Source organism: Odontomachus brunneus, unplaced genomic scaffold (genome assembly GCF_010583005.1).
Source record: "Odontomachus brunneus isolate Ranch 3 - 2012 unplaced genomic scaffold, Obru_v1 Obru_scaffold_157, whole genome shotgun sequence".
In the NCBI taxonomy this organism is placed as follows: domain Eukaryota; kingdom Metazoa; phylum Arthropoda; class Insecta; order Hymenoptera; family Formicidae; genus Odontomachus; species Odontomachus brunneus.
In genome coordinates, this window is record NW_022639607.1 from 652,694 (window position 1) to 670,343 (window position 17,650).

Consider the following 17,650-nt stretch of genomic DNA (forward strand, 5'->3'; position numbering starts at 1 on the left):
CTCCAGATATTCCATTCCGCTTATCCGCGTTCGGCTTTTAATTTATTTTTCTCAATTAAAGAGAGCGGGGGACAACCGCCCCGTGTCTTTCCTTTTAATCGCCCGCGCGGCTTTTTCCCCGTTCTCGCGATTTTCCTGATCGAACGGATCGCCGAAGGCGTTGTTTTCGATATTTTGCGGATTTCGCAACGGACGGTTTCCGATCCGATGAATTATCTCGAGACCCCAGAACTGCTCTCTAAATCTCGCCAAGTGGAATATCACTCAAAGCGAATGAAAAGCGCCAGTACTTTCACTCGAAGCGTAGGTGAAAATACTGCCATTCCAAGTCTCAAGAGTGATTGTTTCACCCAAGCTTAGGATGGATTCCGACTCCATATGAGCGAACGCTTTAGTTGATTAGGACGAGTCTGCTCTCATGGACAGTGAAGCGTCCATCAGATTCACTCTTCAATCTCGAGGAAGTATTCACTTCACGATTCAGAGTGGAAAATTCATCCTCTATGAGCGAAGTATCACTCGACTAAAATTTCACTCCAAAAATTTTAAAGGATGAATATTCGCAACTTTCTTATGAAACTGTGTTGTTATTTATCTTCATCGCGCTAATTAACATCATATATATTATATATTAATGGAATACTTGCACAAACTTTATGTTTTCTTTGATTTGATAAGTACTATCGATTAACAATTGTATAATACGCGCGTGGACTGCGCGCGCGCGCGCGCAATCAAATTCTTTTAGTAGATGAAATTCGTATAAACTTGTTGGCAAATTAATGGGGAATTTTTATAAATTTATACTCGATAATTCCTACATACATCGTTCGTGTAATCTTTCCGCAGCGCGGATTTTCCTCGCGGCGTGTGTCGAATGGCAGTGCACAGCAGCGGCTTTTCTAAACTATTCAAAGCGTGACGGTGGTGCCTTAAACAACCGGCAGACGCTCCGTGAGTGCATACTTCGTTAATTTCTTTTAGCGTTGCTCCCTGAGTTACCCTCCCTTTTTACTCCCGGGATCAAAAGAGCATACATCCAGGTTCATCGTATTTGCCGACACCACCATCCAAGGAAAGTGTACACGCTCTTTGCGGTCTTGCCTGCGTTTTAACGTGTATCTCCACGCTCGCGTTATACCTTTAAACCTTTTCTGATCGTTTGAATAGGAAAATGAGTTTTGCATACGAATAAGAGCTTACGCCGTGATTTGCGAGCAATTTCCACCGACGCGGAGATCAATCTTTTTTCAACTTCACGCGGATTATAGGAAAGCGTTCTGAAATTTACATAAACATAAAAAGACCATTTCTTCGCGGCGGCTATCGAGAATGAACTTTGCCAACCCTTGAACTAAAGGTACAATGTGGAGCACGCCGCGGGCACGCGCACGCCCGGAGAATTGGTAGCACTCGAAATTTACACTCCAAACAGGCGGCGTGATATCATTCGCCGAAGGCGACGCAGCACGTGGCGAAAGCGGGAACGAATGCGATTCACAGTCTTCGCGCGAGCCAGCAAAGACCGAAGGGTGCTCGTTTTCCCGTTGTTCGCCCTTCGGGAATGAGGTCGGGGCAGGGAGTGGATTTGCGAGCTCGCCGCGCGAGAGATCGCGCAAACTATAATAATCGTTTGACTCTGTATATAAGTTACGTCCAAAGTGAAACGATAACTGTATCGCCGGATTTTCGCGGCGCCAGACGTTTAAACGATTAATGCCGATTCATAAGAATGATAGGCTAATAAGAGCGATCGCTGAACGTTAAGTACAATCTTTGAAGACTGCGATTCCGAACAGGTCCGATTCTCGTGAAATTAGAATGATTCCAGAGATACTCCAAAATGAATATATCCAAAAGGCACAATTAAAAATTAACTGAAGTGACGATATAAAGTAATGGTTGTACTTATAGCAGCGATATTGATTGGATTAAGTTGGGTTTTTAAGCGGGGTGGTGGTCCAAGTGCCACACGTGTACCGTTAATACCGATAATTGCTGTTCCCTCACACGTGGTATGTAAGCTGATGTGCATGTGGTATGTAATACTGATAATTGCCATTCCTCATCGGTGGTATGTAAGCTTTTGAAAATAACTATGTCCGTTAATTTAATGTTACATCAGTTTATTTGCGTCAGAAAATCTTTTAGATATATTCATTCGAAAATATTTCGGATCATATTTCGCCGATTTTTATCGATTAAAAATCGTTTCGAAACTATGTAGAAAGATAAAAGTAGTTTATTATTATTGCTGTTTCCACCAGAGCTTAACTTCAATATATTTCTTTCTTTTAATGGGAACTAAATAATTGAGCAATTTGTTGCGAGAGAGTTTATACGCGCTCAGGTGCGTTTTAGGCGGTTTCAATTTCATTGGACGACACAAGAGTGTGCGACAAGTTCCGAGCACAGTCGGAGCGTCTCCACGCTTCTTCTCTCTAAATCCAGCTGCAGGACCTAGTTGACAAATGATTTTTTGCCCGGCTGCCGGGGATCTTTCAAGCGGTCCAGACCTTTTTCCACGCGCTGTGGTCGCGCTTCTTCTTTTCGCGGATGACACTGACGAATGTCCGCCGTCGCCGGCGGAATTATCTGACGCGCGTTTTCCGCCGAGAGAGAAACGGATTCACAAGGGCCACCTGATGTTTCCAGACCACGGTGGCGCGAGGTGACGTGGACGAGCGGAATATTCGATATCACTTCTCGCGCGGCGCGTCTCAATCCATTATAATTATATCAGAGAGGTGGAAGACAGGGATGAGACGGGAGAGGCGTAAGACGAGTGGGACGAGCGACGGGCAGAAATAGCGGGCGGGGGAACCAAGGGGGAAGTGAGAGAAGAGCAGGAGGGCAAAAAGATTAATAGCTCGCAACAGCCGCGGTTGTTGCAGCTAACGATGACAGAATGAAAAATAAGTGTCGGATAGTAGCGAGTGTTTCTAATGTAATAAATAGGCCGGAATTAATGCGCGATTTTTCATCGAGCCGTTATCGAGTTGTGTTGTATTCCTCTCGCGCTGCAATTTCGCGCATAAGGGATCTCGTGTAACGGCGATTAATGATATCGTACGCGTGAATAAACGATTCGCGCGCGCGAGTGCGACACTTGCTATTGTTTATTCTTTCGCGCGAATGTATTTAATAAATCGGCATCGCCAGCGTATTGTCGCGACCACGGCGAATATGCTTCGCACACAGGGAGAACAGGAGGGCGTTCTTTCTTTCAGTTTTGAACACTTGAATGCACGCAGGGGAAAAGGCATGGTGATGACAACTATATAGGTGATATATACACGAATTTTGCATGTAGAATCAATGTATACAATTTAATCAATTATTTTGTAGTTATTGCAACCAAAGATGAATGATTACGATACATATTAACTATGCATTTCTTTTAATCATTCAGTTTTAATTGCAATAACTACATTAATTCTACGTACAAAACTCGTACAGTTGTCACCTATGTAATTGCCACCACGATATTTATTTCTCTGAGTGCAGAATGAGGAATATTTTCAAAAGATAAGTAGATAAAAAGGTGTTTTCATTATCGTCTTAGGGGATAGAAGCTCCAACGTTCTTCTTAGAAAAAGAGAGAGAAAGAAACAACTCGTAATGAATCAAACGAAACGAATACAATCATTTGAGAACGACTCAATTTTTCAAAACTAGCTCTAGTTAGATTGAGGCATCTTGGAGATTGGATAAGATGAGACATCCAGATTGAAATATAATATTCACAATTTGTGGTGTTTTATAATAATATTAACGTGAACATGCCTAAAGAGAAAGAGAGAGAGTTTTGCCACATAAGACAGGCTCTTTCCGAGGCTCTTCAGTTAAATTAAAGATAACAAATGTCGCGTAGACAAGCGGAATACCGGGAGTAAACATCGTGAGCTTATACGGCTATACCCGCTGAGCGGGTAACCCAGCATGGGTACCCGAAATCGCAGTGAATCCGAGGCGGCTTCTCACGCGAGAGATCCATCCGATATCGCGGGAGGGCCGTTATGCCGCAGCGGCCAAGTATTCGTTTGCCTGAGAAACGCAATTTGCGCGAATGAAATTTGTACAGTAATCTCAGCGTACACGCGCGAACGAGGTAGCGAGCGACCTACCGGGCGCCGACGGCTAACTGGAAAGTTCAACACGATGATGCCGGTTTAATGCCGCGGCTTTCGCCGAGGAAGTCACCAGCCGTGAGCGCCGAGCCGCGCCGAGCCGAGCCGCGGATCGCGATGTCGCCTAATTCATACAGAGACCTGCGCGATTCACACGGCGAAATTCAAACAGAGCCGGCCCGATAACGTCGACGGGATGACCTTATTGTGCGCACGCTAACTAGTTAATTAAGGAGCGAGCGTCCGCTAATTAAGCTAGCCGCCATCACTACCCTCTCCTCCCCCGTCGCACTGACTGACCCACGCGTTGCATTTTGGCGTAACGTCGAATTAATACGACGTCCCTTTGTGTATCGTGCGCGCACACCCGCCCCTGCGAACGTTACTTCCGGTAATATCGGCGGCTGAATCCTGAGGTGAATAACGAGGCCACTCGGACAAGTGGATGCAGCAGGGTTGGATGCAGCAGGGTTGGACGCGCGATCAGATGTGGCTGTAAGCGTGAGTATCTTTGCCTCGCGCCAATTCCACGTCAGATGGCGACGCGGATCCTCATCGCCTCGCACGTGGTATTCAGAACGATGTGCACCGCACATGGTGTGCGCGACACGTATACAGTTCGCGGGTACAGATGAGAGGAGGGTGCTTGGCGCCCGGCGATGAGTGACTTAATGAAGCGTGAATGAAATGTTTAATCGCGCGTACTCTCCCTCCCTCCCTCTCTCTCTCTCTCTCTCTCTCTCTCTCTCATCACTCTCGAAACGCTCTCTTATCGAGGGGGACGATGGGAAGCTCCTCTCGTCTTAATTGGCATCGCGTTCAATTTTTATATGCGACGACGACTGCTTGCCAGTGACGTCAGAGAAATAAACGAGACTGGTTAATCGCCTCCAACTTTACGGCGCGTTGGATTTATAATACGAAATGTCCGCGCTTCCATTTACTCTCACGCGTTTTGCCTTCTCTCGGACGTGATTCATTAAATATTCCCCCTACAACGGAAATAAATTTCTCAGACTCCGTATATAGAGATTGCCATCCGGAGACTGTCTGGGACACGTTGATACGGAGGTAGGTTCCTCTTGAAAAGGGTCTCATAGAATCTCTCGCTAGATCACCGCTAGAATGTGCTCGTTTTCTGTCATATATAAAACGGGAAACTGACGTACTATTACCCGGTGCATTCCATTGCGCCTCGCTGTCAGAGTGGCGGAGACGAGCTTTTTGTTTCGCCCGGGGTAACTTTTATACAGATTTGGTTTTGTGGTCTACGACGGTTTTGTGGAGTATGATGGCGTCAATTACGCGATCTTACAGCGTGAAAGACTGCGTCTGGTAAACACTACAAGACGTGATAGTCGAGGTAAAAGTACCGATGCCTGAATACGTAATTATATATGTACATGTATTCTATTTTAAAAATTTAAATTAATTTATATTTAAAGAGACAATAAGAATGTTCGGAGTTAGGTACATGTCCCGACATTGGTACAATTTTTATCTGTCCGTTCGCGCTTTTCACTTAAAAAACAAAACAAAGAAGAAGGAAAAGAAATTCAAATATCAAACGTAACGCAAAGTGTCTCGATTATTCCGACGATTATTCTTACTTTACAGTAAGTAAAGTACACGTGTCGCGCGAATAACTTGGCCGACAGTCTCGTCCTTCGCGAAAACATCTCTTGTTTGAGGATGCATGGCACGCGTACGGTATTCGGGAAACGCGGGCGTGTAATCACACGGTTACCAGGCAAGCATCAACTCGTAAAATCTCGAGCTCTGGCGGCGGGAAACTCGGTATGAGGATGACGACGGGCGACGGACGGGAGTATGATCGGACGACACATGTGTGGCATGTACGTATGTATGTAAAGGAGAGAGAACGCGGGAGATAGATGAACCCAGCGTCGACCGTGATGCACAAAGGGTAACTTGATACACAAGTCTTGATATGCAAAGCGCGTGCGACCGGAGCGCGTATCCGGTACTGACTACGACGCCAAGAATTGTGCGCCAGGAGAGCGAGAGAGAAAGGGATAAAGTGGAAGAGAAAGTCAGGAATGGTGTCGCTTTAATTGTGATATTTTTATTCCACAATGAATAAAAGTAGCATCGATTCTCCCCTCCCCCTCTCTCTCTCTCTCTCTCTCTCGCGTACACGTACCGCATTTGTTTACGATTATGACGAAAGATTATATCCGTCGAAAAAGATAGTTGGCAATTTTATTAAGCGAGCCAGAAAGGCGGATGTGCAAATTCGGCAATGCAAACAATGTCCCGTACGAGGGCGGCAATTAATCGTTCGATATACATACAACATAGCAGTTCACTAATTACACTCTCATATCTATAATATACTCTCCGAAACTCTTGAATATAATCATAACGCGTTTAGTGAGATAAACACAAACGCACACGGGTATACAGGCGCGTCTGTTGTTTGAATCAATTCACGTTAGACAGAGAGGATTTAATTATATCACCGCGCTCACGCGCATATCGTATCTTTACGAGTCGAAATTTTGTCGAAATTTCGTCCCCTGCAAATTTCGTCGAACTCGAAGAACCAATGAAAAGTTCCGAGATACAACACTGTACAAGCTATTGTCCTATCCGGAGAAAATATTGTAGTAAAAGAGTGCGCGGGGTCAAGTTTGCGTTAGATTATATGGTCTATGATCCAAAATTACAATAATTTAGTTGTAATTAAAGTTAGTTAACTTGAGTTGAATCTTAAAAGTTAAAGTAGAACCAAAATTTCGACTTCTGGTTCCCTCCGCTTTTACATCACCTTATTACACCGTCTTAAAGGAAACCATGCATTTCATTGCGGACTATATTCTACGAAGAGCCCAGGCGAGCATACATCGAGAAGGGTACAATTACGTTTTGCCGAGAGTCAGACGGAAGTTTATGCCCTACTAAAGCCGCTCATTAAAATTTTTAAGTCGGCAACCGCGAGAGAATTTTACAGTCCTGTTTATATCCCGCGGGACGTCAAGACGCAAAGCTGTATTCCTCATTGTCGCGAGAGCTCGCCGGGGGATGGCAGAATTAATTGGGGAACGAATTATACTTGGGAATTGTTATGTTACCGCACGTAATGCGCTGAGAAGAGGGAGAGAGGGAGGAGTTTAAAATCCCGTCTTCTCTCTCTCTCTCTCTCTCTCTCTCTCTCTCCCTCTCTCTCTCTCTCTCCCGTGGCCGCACATCGAGAGAGAATTTCTATTTTAATCCCTCGCGAATCGTTATTGCGCGAGGAATCGGTTTTCTTCGGGAGAAATTAGACACGCGCTCAGGCAAATATCGCGTGAGACAATATAATAACACATGTGTCGCGCGCGTTGAAGATGCGACGACACTGTGGTACGCTCCGAGCACGTTCCAGCAGGTCAATATGGCACAGGCTATCGTGACTATTATGTGAGAGGCCAAATCATTAGGACGAACACGTACGTTGATGTACGCGCTATTACGAAAATGATGCCACTAAATTCAAGCACCGCGATCCATCGGGGAATTCTATGAGGTCACTTTGACCGCCCAGCTGATTCCCGTTTGGCGCGCTTGTCCAGCGCCGTATTTCGACGTCTGTTCTTCGCAATCGCAAAGAAACGCGACTTCAAACAAAGAATGCAGAACAATTTTCCCCAGAGCGAATCAGTGAAAGATGTATTGAGGGGCGCGGGCTTTAACTCTTTGCGACATTTAAGCTTTTTCTAAGCGACATGATGGGTCGCTTAGTGACTCACATTTTCCCATTCAGTTTTTAATTATTTAAATCCAAATAAATAATTTTAGTATCTCTTATAATGGTATCCTGGGGTTTTTTTTGAGTCACCTGATTCTAAACTGAAGTCAGAATTTTCAAATTTTTTAAAATCCAAAATAGTGGAACCAAAAACAAGAAAATAGTTTCATTATTTTGAAAATTCAAAATTTTAGTCTCAGATTCAAATTCAGTTATTTAATAAAAACTTCATGTATTGATTTTCATAAATATTAAAAAAAATTTGAATTTTTGGTTCGCCGTATTGGATCTGTCATTTTGAATTTTAATGTTCCGACTTCTGATTCGTAATCAGCGAGCCGAGAAAGCCCCGGGTACAAAGTTTCAAAGAGAACGATACAAAAATTCGTGACACAAAGAGTTAATAGCATTCCCCTTGGCAAGCCCGACGCTGATTAAGAACGCCCGGCGGATACGAAAGAAATCACAACAGCGCGAGGAACTTTACGCATGGCGTCGGAAATGGAGTGGAAAACTGAAGACAGTCGGAGGAGCATTTCCGATATCGAATACGCCATAGGCGTGCGACGGAACGCAACGGCGGTGAACAAGATTGAGAGGGCGGCCTCATTTTAAAAGTAGCGAAAACTTCCGCGGACGTTCTGCGCGCGCGAAGCTGCTGCTCGAATAACTGCTGGTTAATTCGATCTGCAGAACCGGATAATAGTCGGAGCAATTTTCAAAATTACCCGCCCAAGTAATCGACGTAGAAATAAGATGGGAGCCCCACTCTCGGCAAAAAGATAGACGCGGCAGGATAACGATGCCAGTGGCGATACCGCAACGAAATGAAAATCGAAATTTCGCTCGAGGTCTCGATACGAAGCAGCACTAATCGCGGATCCTCGATAATGGAAACGGCATGACACGGGGATTTCAGATATTTATCCCAAAGTGAATTGGCGCGAGATAGAAGAAAGAGAGGTAAGGCTGTTACATTACAAGAGCAAGCAATTACACGTGAGCGGTTGACTTTACTTGGACGGAATCGCCGTCCGATTGTGCTCATCAATTAATTTGGAGTGCGCAGCGGCTATAACGACTCGCGGAAGCTTGCGTGTGGCGTGCGACTACGATCGTTGTTAAAATGTCAGGCGCATCCAGTCGCGGACGGAATTACGAGAGAACGTGAGCTATGAACTTCGTTCGATTGCAAATTGACTTAACCGCGAGTACGTGCGCGAGTAAGGCCCGGCACTCGGAGATTATTTACTACGATCTAAACTCGGCTCTCTGTGCGTGCAGTTTGTTTCTGAATTTACGTCTCGAGCGACCGCGGAGTTCGACCGACTCGATACTGCAAATGTCTGCAAGCGAAACGCTGACAATGCGCCGAAAAAGCCAGGTCGCGCAAAATCGATGTCAACGGAGGTACACAAAGGAGCATTGACAAAGTCAATGTCTCGAACCGACATCGCCGGGACCAACTTTACCGCAGCAACATTGCCGGCGGAGCGATATCGTTCGCTCGAAGACGTATTATTTAAACACGTTGACACGTTCAGTGGAAGTAATCTCTCAGTGGAATTTTTTGTTACGCAGATCGAGAAATGAACATTCGCGATTCAAACAGTTTCACAGGCCGTAGACATCTACGGATAAAACGGCTCTGAAAGCAGTCGTTAAATTTACTTTTCGTTCCTCGCTAAAAGCGCGAGTTTCCGCCAATAGAGCAGCGTGAAAAAAGAGAGCGAGAGAGAAAACTTTTACAAAGAGATACGCTCCAACTGCCGTCGGAGCATAACAGTTTCGTCAGTAAATGGTTAGTTCAGAGACAATGAGGGACGTCGAGAACGCAATGAGCTCGAGCTGTAATTAATCGAACTGACAATTATCTCTATGACTAATGCCTGGTCAATGCTTGCGCGCGTGCCATTGAACGAGAGAAAGCAGGAGGCAATTGCCAGGTCGAAATTTTCACTCTACGCGAAAATTCCTTTAAAGATACTTCAAAAATCCCTTTCAACATGCTTACAGCTACACGCATCCTATCATGCATCTTTCGATTCTCACAGAGAGGAAATGCGAATAACTCTTTTGCTCGAGATTGCGTTCTGCAACATCAGCATTCTTTCGTTCCAACGATCGATTGCAGTAAAATTATTTATGATATTTGGAGAGCTGTGGAGTAATGTATTTCTCTTACATCCATAAAAAAATATGATCTCATCCTTAGTGGAATTCTTTTATGTATAGCTTCAAAATAGTTTTTTTCTAAAACCAAAAGAAAAATTCTCTAAACACAACATTATTCCTCTTCATATTAGAAGAGAAATTTCGGTAAAAGTTTTTCAGAATGTGAGATTACAGGAAATAATGCTTCGCAATTAGAGTGCTTTACATCCTAGGTATTAAAATATTTTTTTTTTATTTTAGGAAGTTGGAGACCATTTGCAAAGAGAACATGGAGAGAGTTTCATAGTAAAAGTTACTATAGGATTTTGTAAGCGAGAAACAGATCAACATTCTGCGGTAGTTCGCTATCCTTTCATCTCACATACGCCATTTCAGAAATTGAAATGCGCTATTAAAACATTTGATGTTTCTAGCGAAATTTACGATGTCCTTAACAAAAAAGGAAGATGAAAAAAGAAAAGACTATAATATTCTGCCTGTATGTGAGAATTCCGCCAAGGATGAGATCACATATTTTTGGATGAGAACAAAATAATTCTCCCGCGCGACAGAACATGTGTGAATAAATGCTGAGACAGCCAAACTCGCGAGACTCGCGACGCTGCTTCGTCGATGACAGTTAAGCGAAATCGCTGGGAAGATTCGCGCGTTTCCCCTTTCATTCCGCTTTACTTCGATCGGATCGATCAATAACGAGTGCACGCGCGCGCGCACGCGGAGCATAAAGGGGTGAAGAGTTCAAGTTCCGCTACACGCGTCGCGAATTTAACGGAGAATTCATCAAACATCGACTTACCGATGAGCAGTCGGGCTCTCTCTTCAGCCGAGCGTGGCGTGTAAATCTACGTCCTGCCAGCCGCGTTCGCAGCGTCCGGTCCTCGTGGTCGGAATAATCTGTATTGTCCGAAACACACTTGGCGCGAACTCGTCTACGCACCAGATGCGGGTACGAGATCACTCCGCGTGCACATGCTCGCGAACACGAACGGAGAAGTGTATTGTCAAGCGGTGCGAAAAACGAGTCGGAGCTCATCAACGGCGGCTCGCGGTCAGTCAGACGACACCTTGACTCTGTCGCACTCGAGGAGAGAAGAGCTCCCGTCCGTCCGGACGGACGCGTCAGTCAGTCAACACAATACGCCTGCCGATACACAACCGAGGACGTCTCTCGAGGACGAGCCCAATCTGTCCAGCAATACGTCGCGATCGGCGCGATAAAATGACCGAGAGAGCGTTCGTTTCTGGCCGCTAACGACTCACGTGCGTTCTACACGAGGACTCCTCGTCCGGAAGTTGAGGATCATCAATCATCGGTTGCGGCGCGGTTATTAAAGCGGCAGACGCGCTATCGCGGCTAACCTCCGCGCGAATTATCGACGCTCGCGTCGGCCGACAGTTCGGGGGGATCACAGATGATAACGTGTCCTAATGATTACACGAGTCCCGATCTCTCTTGCTCTCGCGATTACGAAGACGTCCGGGAAAGTTTGACGGCGAAAGAGGAAACGCAGTGCACGTCTACCTTAATCATGAAGCGCTTCGACGCGAAATCACGTCACCTCTCGGGACGACCGTTCTCACAGAGACAACGAGCGCGGAAGCGAGTTCCCGTTGGCGCATAAGCGTCAAACTTTTCGACGAGACGAGCTAGCCGGCGGCGAGGTCCTCGAGATCCGCGATTCCGCGGTCGTTCCGCGCGAGAACGACGCGCTACCGATCTTCCCCGGCATTTGGTCCGGGCACGCTCATCTCCGCGGGATCACCGTCGATATTACACGCGCAACGCTTCTTTTCTTTCACCCGACTAGACTCGCGCTCAAATCGTCCACGCGACTCTCGACAGCTTCGCGTCACCAGGAACACCGTCGGCGCGCACCATCGTGCGTCGGCGGATCACAGCCAGTGCGTCGGGCCTGTCCGTGAAAACGTCATCGTGTAACACGCGTCCAATCCCGGGATCGCGACACAGCGAGTGACCGACTTTGACGAACGACTGGACACGGCGGGCTCGTCGTGGAATGCCGAATTTGTCCAGCCAGGGCGATCCTCGGCGCGAGAGGCTCGTGAGCAAGATTCACCGAGAGGAGAGGCGCTCTCTGACGTCGTGACGTGCCGAGTGTCACGCGCAGGTAGCACGTGTGACGCGACGCGCGCGTGTGTGATATGGTCGTGACAGCGAGACGGGAGACGTGGGCTCCACGTTAGCCCGAGGCACGAGGTGCGAGGCACGAGGGGCGCCCGGCGTGACGCTCTGGTCGGGTCTGTGTACCGGGGTGCTACTGGGGATAGCCGTATGCTTGTTTTTGCAGAGCTACGCCGCGAGAGAGTGAGGCCGGGCCGGAGTGGGAGACATAGGGTGAGAGAGGGTTGTGTCGGAGTGTGGCGCGAAAGGGGTTAGGGGGTGAGAGAGAGAGAGAGAGAGAGAGAGAGAGAGGGAGAGCGCTGAACAGAGGGAGAGACGGCTGGTCCAAGCGAGACGGGCAATTGGCTGGAGTGTACGAACGAGGATGGCGATAATAGCGAAACGGAAGAGCGCGAGAGGGATGGTGAAGAAGGGTGAGACGACCAACGAGGGAGAAGGAGAGGAAACGACCCCCACCGGGGGTGGACTCGGCGGCTGGCCTCGACGTCGACCGACGTCGCGACGGCGCAGAGCAGTCGCCAGGACTACCATCTCCCTCTACGCCGACACACCGCGGCTTTCCTTCCCTCCCGCCGCGGGAAGGGCGACCCTCCATCCACCTCACGCTTCCCGACCCCGTGCCCCGCACCTTTTCCAGGGCCACGGATCGATCCGCGACGTCCGTCCGTACGTACATCCGTCCGTAAACTTGCCGCTACGGCCGTTATGCTACGGTGTGTATTCGCGATCGGTCGAGATGTGTGTTGGTTGGGCTCTCTCTCCCTCCCCCTCCCTCTCTCTCTCTCTCTCTCTCTCTCTCTGTCGGATGCACACGCGGATGTGTGCATGAGAGGGCGCATGCGAGGGCGCTTGTTAAGTTGGCGATGTCAGGCGCGTCTCCCTCGGAAATTCAAGAGAAGTCAGTACAGTCAGTCGCCAGACCAATAGATTGTCCGCCTCTTTTTCATGACTCTAAAAACGTACCCATCGTGTCCAATGGAAGAATCTGCTTTCAATTGGGAGAAAATTCCTCCAATTGGACGGATACGTTCCTAAACTCTTGAAAAAAGGCGGACAATCTACCTCGCTCCGCTAAATGTGAAAGTGTGGGTGCGCGAGGATATTGTGGGACACGTGTGTCCGATTGAGGGTGGCGAACTGATAACGGGGATCGCGCCCTCACCTGTCGGAAGTTGTTAAAGTCGGCCTTAACCGGTTTCGCGTAAATTCTTTCGCCTCGGCTCAGTAGAGCACGCTTCGTTAACACGACGATTAACAGAATTTCAGCCGGATCGGCGCTAAACTGCAAAGTTAGCCGGAAAGTTTAGCCGACGTTACTTTGAGCGATGCGCCACAATCGCGAGTTACGGCGCGAACGCGTATGCTCGCTCGCCAAGTTCGTCTTTCGTATGTTCGGCTCTCGACAACCCGCTGGCGTGTGTATCGCGAGGCGCACGTGTGGAAGTGCGAACTTGCACTGCGCGGCCATATGCGCGCCTGTCTGCTGACGTTCCGTTTTAGTGGCGCGCACTAAACTCGCGAGCACGCACGCACGTTGAATTCGTAGTTTGTGCAGTGGCAATCTCTCACGATGCAAGTGTCTCGCTAGTAAAATCGGCCGTTTACTTTAAGAGCCTTGGGTAGTTTGTAGGCATGGATTCAAAGAATTAAATTAGGTCTGAATTTTTTTACAAAGAGATTATAAGACATATTTCTGTACTTTTCAGTATATTTTTAATATACCGTGAGGAAGATGAATAATTTTTTTCATAATTGAAACTCGCGTATCAGTGGATGCACGATATAGCCACTTGTAATGATGATAAACGGTCCCGTCTTCCGGGGATTTGCGAAACGTTTGCACGTGCAAGAGGAGTGCGTTTCGAAAAATTGACATTTGCAGAGATAAAAATACCAGCCAAATTGCGCACATCACCCCGCGCCGAGATGCATTAGTTCGCGTCGATTTAAACTGCGAGTTGCTAGATAAAAAAATTTGTTACGCGTGACCGCGACGTGTGATTTATTTCGTCGGCCCGCTATCAATCGCTACGTGCGATATCGCGAACTGCGATGCAACTTGGCGTATGCCGCCGCAAGTTCCAAACGAAGTGCTGCAACTGCGTGACAGTATGGGCCGCGGGTGCATACGTACACGTGTCCTCGACTGCGGGCGTTCGTGTGCGCGCCGCTGCAACTTCGCAAATGCGCCCGCGCCCCCAGCACGTTGCTCGTCGCCCGCGCCTTGCATCCACGCGGATGATCGCGCGCGAAACGATCTCGAAGTAAGCGAATAAGTCGGAGTGCACGCGCTGTGTCGCAACGTCGCCGTCGTTGTTGTCGTCAAGTTGCAACGCGGTATGTAAGTGCGGCGGGATCCCACGTCCGTCTCCGGACGCACATCTACTCCGTGGACGCCGAATCGCGTCTCGTTGTCAGATAGCTCAGACACGGGCTTACACCTGCGCGTGCATGTGCACGCACATATACACACGAACACACACACACACATACACACATAGGCAGGCGCACAGAATACGCGCGCGCCCGTGATCTATGTGCGTACGTTGTTCTCGTGATTCTCGATTTGCGCGACACGCGTATCGCCTGCGACACTCCGCCGTTCGTGTACATGTGTGTGCATGTGTGACACATGCGTCCCGGTACAGACACGATTTGGCCGCGTGTCCGCTAATGTAACCTAGCGCACACGCGTTACGCCGGTCTGCCCGGACGTGTTACCGGATGAACCTTATCAATTTGCCCGGCCTTTTTGCAAATGGAGCACCGCCGCGGATAATTAATTAACCTCTTCGCCACGCTGGCGGTGGGTACTGAGTCGCGCATGGCGCTACGTTATCTCCACAGACGGATATTACAGTCGCGTTTTGTCCGCGTTTCATGTCTCTCTTATGCTACTGTAAATAACTACGCCGCGTTCTCGTAAATCCAAGATCGTTCCTATCCGAGAGAGGATGGCAGAGATAGAGACGGGAATAAATAGAGCTTGACGCACGGATACGTCTGGGCATTACCGCCAATTAAAAGTCGCGCGCGCACGAACGGCAAAATCTCCCTTCGCCGAACTTCACAAGCGGGCTTTAATAAAATTTTAACCGATTTCGTATTATATGAGTTTCATTCGCGCGTTAAAATCTGGCACAGTTACGACACGACTTTTTAACGCATGATAAAAATATATTTCGTGCATTAACGTAATCCTCGTAGTTATTTCCTCTCGGCGCGGATTCCCGCGCCGATAATGAAAATCCCGTTATTTTTAAAAACGTTATTGAATTCCGGTTTGCAAAGAGCACCTAATGCACGCGACTTGGAAAAATTACATTTTCGCAGTGTGCCGACGAGAGTGCGCCGTAAAAAAATAAAGCCCGAGGGAGAGAGCACTTCTTCAAACGGACAGAATGTTGTGGCTTTGTACATTCGGTACAATTATGATTATTACGATAATAGCTAATAAATGATGGTAATTAATGGTCGTGTCTAACTAACCACAAAGCGACATTAATTACCGATGATTAACGATGCTCTCCACGACGAACGAGGTGCCAAAAATTTCCCGCTGTTATAACGCGCGACGGAGCGTCCCGGGGATAGCCCGCTCTCAACTTTAACGGCGGCTTCTTTGACGAATTTGTCGCCGACGTCATCTGCGCTCTGCATATATCGACCGTTCATAAGCACCGACCGATGCACCGCATCGCATCGCGTTGCGCGAATATCCCGAGTGCTAAGGTGAAGGTACAAATACCATTTGGTCTTTAAGTACAAACATCTGTACTTTCACACGGAGAAAACTGCGTTGGTTGCTACAACCACATGTTCTGTGGTCACAGAAAAACTTTATGTGATTTCAAGTTAAACAGACATTGCAATAACAGTTGCTATTGTTACATGCACATCTGTACAGTTCTCACTACCACAGTTCTTATGATACGCAATGACTGGTTAGTATATCCTCATATATATGATTGTCTCGACCGAAGGAATATTGCTGCCTCTCTGTTGCGGTCTGCAGATTAAATACTATCTCTCTAAATACTAAATCTCTAATTTTATTTCTTATGCATTTTGTTGCACTTGTTGATGATAGGAGTGAGAACATTAAAAAACTATAAACCGTGAAGTTCAAAGTAGACCAAAATGAAAAAATATGACCTAAATATTTTTTATACTTCTATTTGTGCCAAATTAGAAGGAAATCGGAATGTAACTTTTGAGTAGGTTTATTTGTAAGAAAAAAATACGTGAAAATTTATTCTTGGAATACAAAGCTTATTCCTAAGAAACAAAATTAATCTTTTTGCGAAATAAACTTTATATTCCACAAATAAATTTTCAAATATCTCTTTTCTCATTGTATATTTTATGTTAAAAGTTGAAAAATATTCGTATTTAAAGAGCAAAACGATAAGAATGTTCAGGATTAAGTACGTGTAATGAGTATCTTTAGTTTGCCTAAATCTGGACATTCTTATTGACCTAGTCTTTAAATATTTAAACTTTACTGAAACAATATATACATATATTTTATGTTAAAAATTTAAATATTCGTATTTAAAGAGCCAAACAGTAATATTATCTAGGATTAGATGTGGGCATTGATGCTTTTGCCTTAATCCTTCAAAAGTGTCGTTTTACGGAGGTCACGCAAAAGTTCGCCCGGTAAAACTAATATCGCGGGAGATCCGTCCGGGACCAACTATTTTCCGAAGTGTCCGATGCAAGCGCGAGAATTGGTCTGAGTTCAGTTTATTAAAGCTGATCGGGTATATAGTTTCACGCGCGCGCGCGCACGGGTATTTTGATGAAATTCCTTTTGGGAGTTAACGTATTCACGAACGCAGGGAGATGGCCGGAATCGCCGCGACCGCGTCGTCTTCAAAGTGGAGTGCGCGATAATTTGCGTGCACCGACTGGCCGTAAGTCCGGTGTACGTGTGTACACACGTCAAGATTGGTATATGCATACGCGATATATCTACATGGCGCTCGATGACGGCCTACGTGTCGCCGCATACGCAGACTATAAATTATGGTAACGATTATATTGACAATTATGTGCAACTAGATCGTGCTGTATATCGCGCGCGAGTCGTATTCGTCGGGACGATCCGGGCGCGCGAACAGGGGCGCGTTCTTCGCTCCAATTAGTGGAAAATCTCTAGGCATCGATGCGCAAATATTGATCTTATTAATGGCAACGTTGGCGTTTACGTGTTCGCGCGACGTAACGCAACGATATGCAAATCGCGCGGCCGATCGCGATTTAATAATTCCTGATTCGTTCACCGCGAGACCCGGAATTTTCACGACGAACTTGCGACTTTAATAGCTCGGCCATTCTGCAGGAGAGAGCGGCGAGAGAGCCGCTTTGTGTCACTATACGCCATTGGCTACGAAGAGAGAGAGAGAGAGAGAGAGAGAGAGAGAGAGAGAGAGAGAGAGAGAGAGA

General features: G+C 46.9%; 1 protein-coding gene across 6 annotated transcripts in view; it reads right to left on the minus strand.

Annotated features, from left to right (window-relative positions):
• Window positions 1–17,650, minus strand: part of LOC116850861 (neuroligin-1-like) — a 299,291-nt gene that overhangs the window by 262,649 nt on the left and 18,992 nt on the right. For 2 of the 6 annotated variants that reach the window (XM_032829633.1, XM_032829622.1), the window contains exon 1: window positions 10,853–12,316. The exons of the other annotated variants lie outside the window; for them this stretch is intronic. The gene's annotated coding sequence lies outside the window, so the exon portion shown is untranslated. Of the gene's footprint in view, window positions 1–10,852; window positions 12,317–17,650 lie in introns of those variants that run through there. 6 annotated transcript variants of the gene reach the window in all.